Source organism: Aphelocoma coerulescens, unplaced genomic scaffold (assembly GCF_041296385.1).
Source record: "Aphelocoma coerulescens isolate FSJ_1873_10779 unplaced genomic scaffold, UR_Acoe_1.0 HiC_scaffold_223, whole genome shotgun sequence".
NCBI classification, from domain to species: Eukaryota; Metazoa; Chordata; class Aves; order Passeriformes; family Corvidae; genus Aphelocoma; species Aphelocoma coerulescens.
The window spans coordinates 153,854-163,303 of record NW_027183569.1 but is presented as its reverse complement, the minus strand read 5'-3'; the positions used below and the strand labels follow the sequence as shown (position 1 = coordinate 163,303).

General features: G+C 38.8%; 1 long non-coding RNA gene across 1 annotated transcript; it reads left to right on the top strand.

Annotated features, from left to right (window-relative positions):
- Nucleotides 1-312: 312 nt before the first annotated feature.
- Nucleotides 313-9,213, top strand: LOC138101266 (uncharacterized). Its single transcript, XR_011147066.1, has 3 exons — nt 313-450; nt 5,854-5,955; nt 9,016-9,213. It is a non-coding gene; the product is annotated as an uncharacterized lncRNA (long non-coding RNA).
- Nucleotides 9,214-9,450: the final 237 nt, after the last annotated feature.

Genomic DNA, 9,450 nt, shown 5'->3' with positions numbered 1-9,450 from the left:
TTGCAGTGCCATCTTGAAAAAACATTTTGGAAAGTTGGGACGAAAAAGTGTTTTGACACAGAATCTGGGAGGAAGAACAAAAATATTTAAAATGATAGCCAGCATTGATAACTTAATGAAATTGCTAGAAGGGGTTGTTTTGCTTGTAAAAGTCTACTACTTCTGGGCCAGGAAGCCATTTCATCACACAGATGCTGCCAACAGCACACTATGATAGTGGTGATGAAATAATTGCTGCATCACTAACACCTGTGAGCACCACCTGGAAATGGTGAGCTCAGGAGAGTGCCTGGCATCACATCTGGGGAGAAGGGGGGGTGGTATCATTGCTTAGCTTGTGAAGGGAGGTGGGTAGTACTTCTGCACAAAAGGAGAGCAAACCAAGGATGCATCAAGCCATGGAGTGCAAGGGGGACAGTTTTGAGCAGCAGTGATGGAAGAAGATGTGTGGTGAGTGATACCCAGGTCTCCTGGGTAACAGGGCTTACTGAGAGCTGGGCTGTTGCAGGGTGGTAGAGATGTGAGCAGGAGAAGGGGTACTCAGCAAGGGCTTGAGGCTGCTGTTAGAGCAAGAACAAGCTCTGAAGAAGGCTCAGTGCCAGCTGCAGCAGCGTGCTGACATACACAAGGATGCTGAAGAGGCCTTTGCCCAGGGGGTGGAAATATGAGTCACGTAACTTTCTCCTGAACCTGCTGGTAATGGAGCGACCATTGTTAAGCAGCCTGGAAAGGGCACTTTTAGTGTCTCCACTGAGATGGGAAAGTTGTTTCCTTTGGACTGGAAAATATGACATTTATTTATGTTTTAATCAGTCTTAAAAACTACAAGCTAGAATTTCCAATAGTTGCAGCTCTAGCTTATTTATAATTTCTGTCTTGCTGGGATCTATAACTTGGCACTTGCAGCTAAAATTGTTAATGAAGGAAAGCCTTTTTGTGAGACCTTAATCAAGTTCTAAAAATTGTTCTCTTATTTAGTCAAGGAGTTTTATAAGCACTTAGTTTATAAAGCCCATCAATCTGTGGGAAAATACTGACTTGACCACACTGTGTTTTCAGAATTTTGAAGTTGTAACAAGAATTTAACTTTTCAAGAAATTTATTTTCATACTTGATGGTGTAGTGGTTTGGTCTAAAATACTCATTACTGTTTATCTTCTGTGAGATAAGAATTAGGAGAAATGCAAAGCAGGCACCAAACTTGAAAGAATATAAAGAAGTTTATTAACAGACCTAAAAGAAGGAAAAAAAAATTATACCACCTTCAGAACTCTCCTCCTCCCCCCACCTTCCTCCCTTCTCCCACTGACAATGGAAAAAGACAACCCTTAAGATGTTCAGTCTGTTTACCACTTCCATAATAACCTTGTTCAGTCCATTTAGAAAGAGAAGTCTCTTCTTGCTCGTGCTATGAAAACAGTATCACACTGAGACAGCCACCCACTTCCAAATATTGTTCAGTCCATTTAGGAAGAGGAGTCTCTCTGCTTACGATGTGAGTCCCTTCCCCCAACTTGCAGCTTTTCCCGCAACTGCTTTCGAGGGTCCACTCTTGAAGTTTTTTGGGGTACAATTTTAAGGTTGAGCTGTTCAGAAACAAAGAAACAGAGGCCCTTCTCCTTCCCTGGGAGCAAAGGGTCTTCCTCATCTTCATCTTTAGGACTATCTCTGGGAGCATCTCTAGGAACTGAGGTTTTCCTTTCCCATTTGGAGCAAAAGTCCTCATCTGGTCCATCTCTCCCTGTCCAAACTTCTCATGAAATTACAGCTGCATCAGCATCTGCCTATCTCAGCACAGGTGCTTTTGCTTACGAGTTGAACACTCCACCCCCCATATCTTCATGAAATTACAACAGGATACTCTGATATATCATAGCTTCACAACAGACTTTCAGCTTTAAGCATCTCCTCTCTCTTGCTTCCCGCAGGTTTTCAGCTCTTCACAGCAATAAAAAGGTTAATCTCACCTCGGCCTTGCAGCTTTGCAGCCGGAATGTTGAATTTTTCTTATCGAAGTGGAGAGGGGGCAGAGCCGAGCTGCTCCAGCTGCCCACGGCAAGGCAGTGGGGGGGGGGGGGGGGGGGGTTCCACGGCTGGAACAGGTCCATCAACTCCAGGATGGCTGTGGCCCAGCCTGGCCTGGCCCAAGCAGGGCCTGGCCGGGCCTGCTGGCCCCTGCACAGGGCCTGCAGCCACCTGTCCCAGTGCCGGAAACGAGAGAGAGCTTGGGGGGGGAGTTCGTCTATTCTTAAGTGTGCATCACAGAGGCGGTCACAACTTTAAGTGGCTTAAAGAATTGTCCATATTCAAACTGGCCAGCTGATAGGTTCTATCAGGTCCCAGAGGAAACTGTAAGCACCCCTTAGCAAGGACGTCCCTTCCAGGACTATGCTTGCTAACCTATGACAGATGGAAAAATCTTTAGAAACTTAATTTTCTTCACTTGGTTCATAGCAGGAGAATCACATATGCATATTATAAAAAGTTAGCATTCCCTTAAATGCTGTCAGTAAGTGAAATAAGTCTTTTTGTGTGTCTCCTTTACATGAGAGAGAAATTATAGTGTTTTGCAACCTAGCATATACCAAATTAATGTGCATATCTTTATGAACATGTATACATATAAACATTACACTTCTGTTTATAAACAGGGTATTAAAAGTTATAAAAAGGGTAGATTTGACACTTCTTAACCTTATATATCTGTTGATCTACTGAATGGACCCAATTGTCTTCTCTCTCTTTCTCTCCCCCTGCCACCTCCACCACCCCACCTTTTGGTTTTTGGCAGAGAGAATGAACCAAAATTATCCCTGTTGTCTTAGCTGTATGGCATAATTCATCAGACTAAAGACTAGTAATATGATCTTGTGAATTAGTAAAAAAAATAAAAGGAGGAAACCCAGAACAGCAATAACTTTGAAACAAAATTCAATTCTGTTCCTTCTTGTCCATCAAAAATATGTCACTGTCTGTTTTGCAAATGTTCATGCATGCAAGAATCCCCTATAGGGTCTTTAGATGGCTCACATGCAGCATATTAAATGCAGATATTTTAGCATTGAGATCTTGCTTGTTAAATTCCTCGTAGAAGGTCTTTTATTCACATAGAAAATGTGCTTCACTGTAGACAGCCCTTACTCAAGTGTAACCCTATTGTATCTCAGGCTGAAGAAGTAGTTACTCCAATGAGATTGTAACTTATTTTCAGTAGTAGGATACTGGAGCAGGTTTGTGAGGACTGCAGTCAGAAAGTGCTCTTTGTAGAATGACAGACTGGTAGAAATTATTTAAGGATAAACACAACAAAGTAAAAGAATACTACATTAGTGATTTAACCTGTATTTCTTTTTTTCAACAAGTGAGTTAGTTTGAGATAACTCTGTTGAATGGTCCTTTTTTTTCCAGCATAAAGTCTTTTGATACTATTTGAAATGACATTACTAGGAAATGAAGTAAAATGGAGTGAACAGGTTTTTTATGAGTTTGTTTAATGGGTTACTATGAAAGCAGAGTTGAACTGCTTTGTGTTTTAATTTCTTTCAAAGGTCTCTGTCCTGGAAACACCTTGTTTCCTACAGTGCCAGGCTTCTGTGTTCTCATACTGAATCCGGGGGGTTCTGCACAGATTCACTTCCCTGCCACTGTGCTAATGTTTGCTGGCTCAGAACCGAATGCACATGCTTAACTCCACATGCATTAGTCATACCAATGAACTCAAATGGGGGAGGTGACCTTATGACACAGCTACATCAGGGATATACAATACATTATTCTTAAGACTGTTCTGCAAACACATCTTGCATTGCAGCCTGACACAACCTGAAAGACAGCTAATGGGTAAGAACCTCTAATTTAATATAAAGGCAAATTAATAGGGTGAAGGATTAGCAGCTCCTAACTATGTAATGCAGCCTTTGGATGTGATTCACTTTTTAAGGGAAAAAGGAAAAAAAGACAGCAACGAGTATGTTTCTAACATGATTAGCAAAGAACTTCTGAGAAATGTTTTCTACAAAAATGTGCTGCTGTATTTTATGTCGTTACATACTTTTAAAATGCAAAATGAATTCACTTCAGAGAATGACAGTATCTGGAGGATATAGATAGTGGATGTCCTTGCCTATAGTATGTTTACTTATCTTTGAAACTTGAAAAAAGGTATTTTGCATAGCTTCATTGAATATCTTGAGTTTTTGAATGGCACTGCCCTGAAGTTATAAATTATGTCTTTCCATCTCTCTTTTCTTTAGGCAGTCTGAACTTTGTTACAACTTCAGAATGGCAATTGTGCTAATCACAGGCATAAAATAATTCAGCACTCCTTCTATCAGAAGTGTATTTTTACCAAGACACGCAAAGCGCGCAATTATTATGTTAAGGCAATATTAATATGTAATATTAATGTTCTGATAATTTTACCTAATGAATGCTGGAAAATATGTGCTCTCTCACATCACTCAGGTTAATGCACACTCTAAAAATAATATTTCTTAACTCTAAATTTCCTTGTATATTTGCATCTCTGTATTATGCTTTCCAATGCTCAACACTCAGCCACAGCATGCAGCTAACATTTCAGTAGCCTGCTTCCTTCTTTTTTTTTACCTGATGTGCTTTGGAGTATGTCTTGACATACTCCAAAAGTAATTCTGCTTTATGTGTGTGGGATGCACACAGCTGAATTTAGAAAGGAGTGTTGGTGCCATCAGATGGACTTGCTGCTGGAGGTTGTGTTCCTATGCTCCTGAATCAAAGTCTCCATCCCCTTTTCCCAGTTCCGCTGGGGCTGCTTGCAAGACTGCTGATATATTTGGCCTAGTGCTAAAGACAGATAAGTCTTATGTAGATCTTTAGCTCAACTCTCACTAAGAAAAGTACCTAAATATTGTGCCAGTGGCATGATCTGCTCTGTCCTGGCTAGCAGAAGATGCAAGTCAGCCATCAAGCCATATGTAATGCTTTATTGTGAGGAAGCAGTGAGACAGATATCGGTCTGAAACAGTCTGCAACCTATCACCTGGGCCATGGAAATGACAAGGAAAGCCAAGCTTAAGCTGGATTTGAGACAAAATGGGACAGCTTCAGTGCAGTCCAGATTGTTAGTATCTGTGCACTTGAAAAAGAGTTTATTCAGTCTTTTTGGTAAAGATACAAATAGTTTGGAACTTCAGGTGGTAAAATGGTACCAAGCTATATACTAAAAAACCCAAAAAACCACTAAGTTAAACAGATGCTTCTCACTCCCGCAAAACTATCTTATGTATTGCTCATGCCCTAACCTGATATTTTTGTCTAGCAAATATTTTCCTAAAAGAGATTTATTGCATGAATCTCCAGTAGTAGTAATACCTATCATGCAATGCCTTAAAAGAGTATATCTGCTTTGAGTAAAAATCCTCAGAGTCTCCTTGGCAAACAGTAAGTTACGCTTTTATTCCCTTTTCACAGCAATAGAGGTATACAGAGGGGTAGAGTTTATTTATAGGTCAAGTACAAGACATTATCAGAACTAGGGTTAAAACTAGGGGGATTTCAACAGCTTTTCGTTTTCTTAAGGACTGCATATTTCTATTTCATTTGTCCTTTTACTCTAATACAAATGAATTTATTAAGACAGGAATCTCAAAGAGCAAAATATCTGAAACATTATTGTGTAAGTTTTTGTGTGTCATGCTACCTGTAAAATTAGTGATTCATCTCTTGGTAGAGGTGCACTCATCTGCATCAGTGTGTTGCACATAGAATCAAAGAAGGGAGGTTTTGTCATTTAAAGTTTGATTTAAAATTAAAATAATGAGTATGCTTCATAGCAAACATTTTTCTAATGCTCTTAATAATTGTATGTTTCAGAGCATGGCTAGAGTCCTATCTTCCCGATGAGAATGGCTGAGATGTCTGTTTGAAATTATTCCTGGAATTAGACCAGCATGAGGAGTCCTCTACCAAACTGAGGTAATACTGCTGAAAGGCAAGAAATCTGAAGTGATATATGTCCAACTGTCTGTGCATTGACAATGTCAACTGTGGAAAAAGTTCCACTTGCTGAGGGCCAAAGGAAAGAGTCAGAATGGATAAACCTGTGGACATCAATCTCTTCTGAGGGATATTTTGTTGGTGGAGCCAAAAGCTTTTCTAGGTAATTTCTAGGAGCTGGTTTTATTAACAATTATAGTCCAGACTTATGCCATAATGAAGCACCTTCTTGAAGGTTAGCCAACTAGTTATTTACCTAACAATACTCAGCATAATAGCAAATACAGGAGTGGTGTCACTTTTAGTTAGTTTGTAGAGCCCTTAAAACCTCAAAGACTCCACTACAAGAAAATCAGACAATTTAAAATGATAGTGTAGGCAGTAATATTATGTGGCATATGGCTACTCAGGCCTAAGCCTTCTGCTAGAAAAGTCACAAACTCTGCTTTCTTTAACTCTTCACCAGAACAGATTTTGGTTACAATTCTTTTCCATCAGGGTGAGCCTGACATAAAATGAGGACAAAATCAGCCACATTAGGATGTACATAAATAAGACAAGTACAATTTGCCAGTGATATGCATGAAAACTAATTTCCTTGCTATGGAATGATCTTTTGAAATGTTTTCTTTGAATGGTAATAGCTAAAAAGCAGCAGAAAATATGCCTGAGTCTGAGGTATATCTGTTTCATTCTGTTTCATCAAGGTTACATAAATTGTGAATGGCCTCTTCATTATGGATAGTAGTCTGGCCTTGGAAAGATACTAATTATTATGAAATATCTTTCACTAATTGTTTCTCCCTTGAGAGTATTTTAAAAATGGTTTATGTTGAAAATAGTAAATTATAAACACTCTTTGTTAAGATGTCTGTAATGCAAAATAAAATATTGCTTCTGTTAATAATTTCAGCAAGATAGAATCAGTACAATTTTAATGATGTTATAGGTACATTGTGCTTCTGCCTCCCTTGGTGGGAGGCAGAATAACTTGCCAACATTACTGTTGTTTATGCAACCTGAAAAACCTGCACCCGCAAAACAAAATCACGGCTCTCAAAGTATTATCAGAAAACAAATTAAAATAACACTAAACCCTTTGCAAACAATGTACTTCATGTTCCAAAATTCCATTTACTTAAAAAGTGTGACCTGATTTCAGTGGAAACTCTGTAGACAGGGGGTTGAAAATCTAGGTTCGTAATAATAAGAAAATCCTCACTCCAAAAATACGAACGACAAAGGACCATCAAAGACTGATTTTTAAGAAAAAGTGTGAACAAAAATGTTTTTCACAGGTTTGTCAATGTCAGTCATTTCTTTCAGTTGTTAAAACTCAACTTTGAATTAACTTAAATGTACTAGGACTTGGAAGATTTATAGGTATCTAAACATCTCTTAAAGACAAATGTTTCTTCACTTCCTAAAAACTGTCTCAATTGCATGCCTGTTGCAAAGTTAAAATACGTCAGTATATTATATATACAGTTCTCTTTAAGAGAAAATATGCACAAAATTGTGTATATATTTCTATACATATATATGCATATGCCACTCTAGTTTCTAGTGGCCTCTAATTCTAGAAGTAAATGACATGCTGTTGAAGGTATTTTTTAAATGTACATTATTCTATAATGCAAGTACCACCTCATTTAAGAAATATTTTATTAATTTGAAGTTCAACAAAATGCTTAATCTCTTCAGAATTTTTAGTTCTCTCTCCACTCTGTGAAACACTTAAGATCTCAGACTGATTTTGCTGTCATTGCTCACCTCGGTCTTTTTTTAGATATATGTTAACTCAGGTGCTGGTCTTCCCCAGTATAAGCTAAAGACAATGGAAAAGGTAGCTTATCTAGAACAAGGTGCAAAACAGTATTTCATTAAAATTAAGCCTCTTGGAAAGCAGCAAATATCTTAAGTCAAGGTATCCTTAATTCATTAATTTAAGAACCTGTTTTAAAGTGACCCCTGGAATGCAAATTACCTTGCAGTTCTGTGCAACTGTTCGTCAGGAAAGCTTTGATGAGATTTCATCTAAATTCCAGTGTAGTTTCATCCCAGTTGTTAAGGATACAGCAAGACTCACCAACCTAGCCAATAGCATCAAGGTGCCTTCCCCCTGCAAAAGGGTTTGGATTGGACAAATTTTGTGTTCAGCTCAGCTGCCTTGGATCAGTAATATGGGTGTAGTTGATGTGGTGTTTGTTCACATTTCATATTCTGAAGAATAGGGATTTTTGGATAAAATAGCAACAGGTGTTTTTTTACTTTTTAAAAATCATAAAACTTGTACTGCAGCAGCATTAGCTGCTCTACTTTTTTGCCTCTATGGCCTGATGCATCTGAAATATTCTTTGCAAGTTGAACAAGACTGAGTGCCCTCATCTAGAAACTGCACATTCCTGGTGAAGGGGGAAAGTTCTGACTTTCTCCGCAGAGATAAGAACTAGAGGCAGCCACTAATAAGGACAGGCAGAAGAATTTAGGTAGAATTTAGGCTGGCTGGATCAAGGCCAGCTTGATCTATGTAACTCCTTAATTTTGGCATCTCCTCTAGCTCCACCAGATAGGCCAGAGTCTGGTGGTGAATTTGACACGTTTGGAGAGTTGAACATGTCCCCAGCAAGGCTTTTTTTTTTTTTTTTTTTTTTTTGTGAAAAGTAAGGGTCCTGAGCAAAGCTCTGTCAACAATACCTTCCACTCTCTTGCCACAACCACCACTGTGACCCATCACTTGATGATTTTATGCTTTGAGGATTTTTGGGTTGGTTTGGGTGGGGAGGGGGCTTATTTGTTTGTTTTATGCAACTTTGTGATGAAATAAGCTCTCCTGTTCAGAAAGGTCTAGATTTTCGCAACCAGGATGCAAGCTGATGGTAAAATACATATTACCAGCAAACACATACACCTCTTTACCTATTGTTTCATATCATAAATGCTGTTCCGTTTCAATTAACTGATCAGTGCAAAACGTTATAAATAGTCTTGCTGTTCTTCCAGGGTCTACATGTTAGTTATTTTGTCACCATTTTACAGAAAAAGCATGCTGGGCAATGGAGCGTATATGGAAAAGAGAAAAAGACAAGCCCTTCTTCTTGCATTAGAATCCTGGAAAACTGTCCGTTTGGGAGTTCTGTCTTAAAGTTTTACTAGAAGAGAATTGTGCAGTTGAGCTTTTGAAAGTTTGGCAGTGTAAGAATTAAAGCTTCCTTTGAAGCCATTATGGTGCTGTCACATAGTGTTTTTCTCAGTTATTCAATCAGCAGAGGTTGAAGGTAGAACTTCCAAAGCTGTAGCATAAGTTGCATTCATTTGAGCCAACAGAGTAACCAATAAGGTTACTCTTATTATTAAGAGGTCGGACACATTCTTGTAAGTGGGCAGTGCTTGGAGACATTACACGCGTTTTGCCTCCAAGCCATGTATCAGTGGAATTTAGGATAGGTAAACTGCTGGGCTCTGCATCAGGGC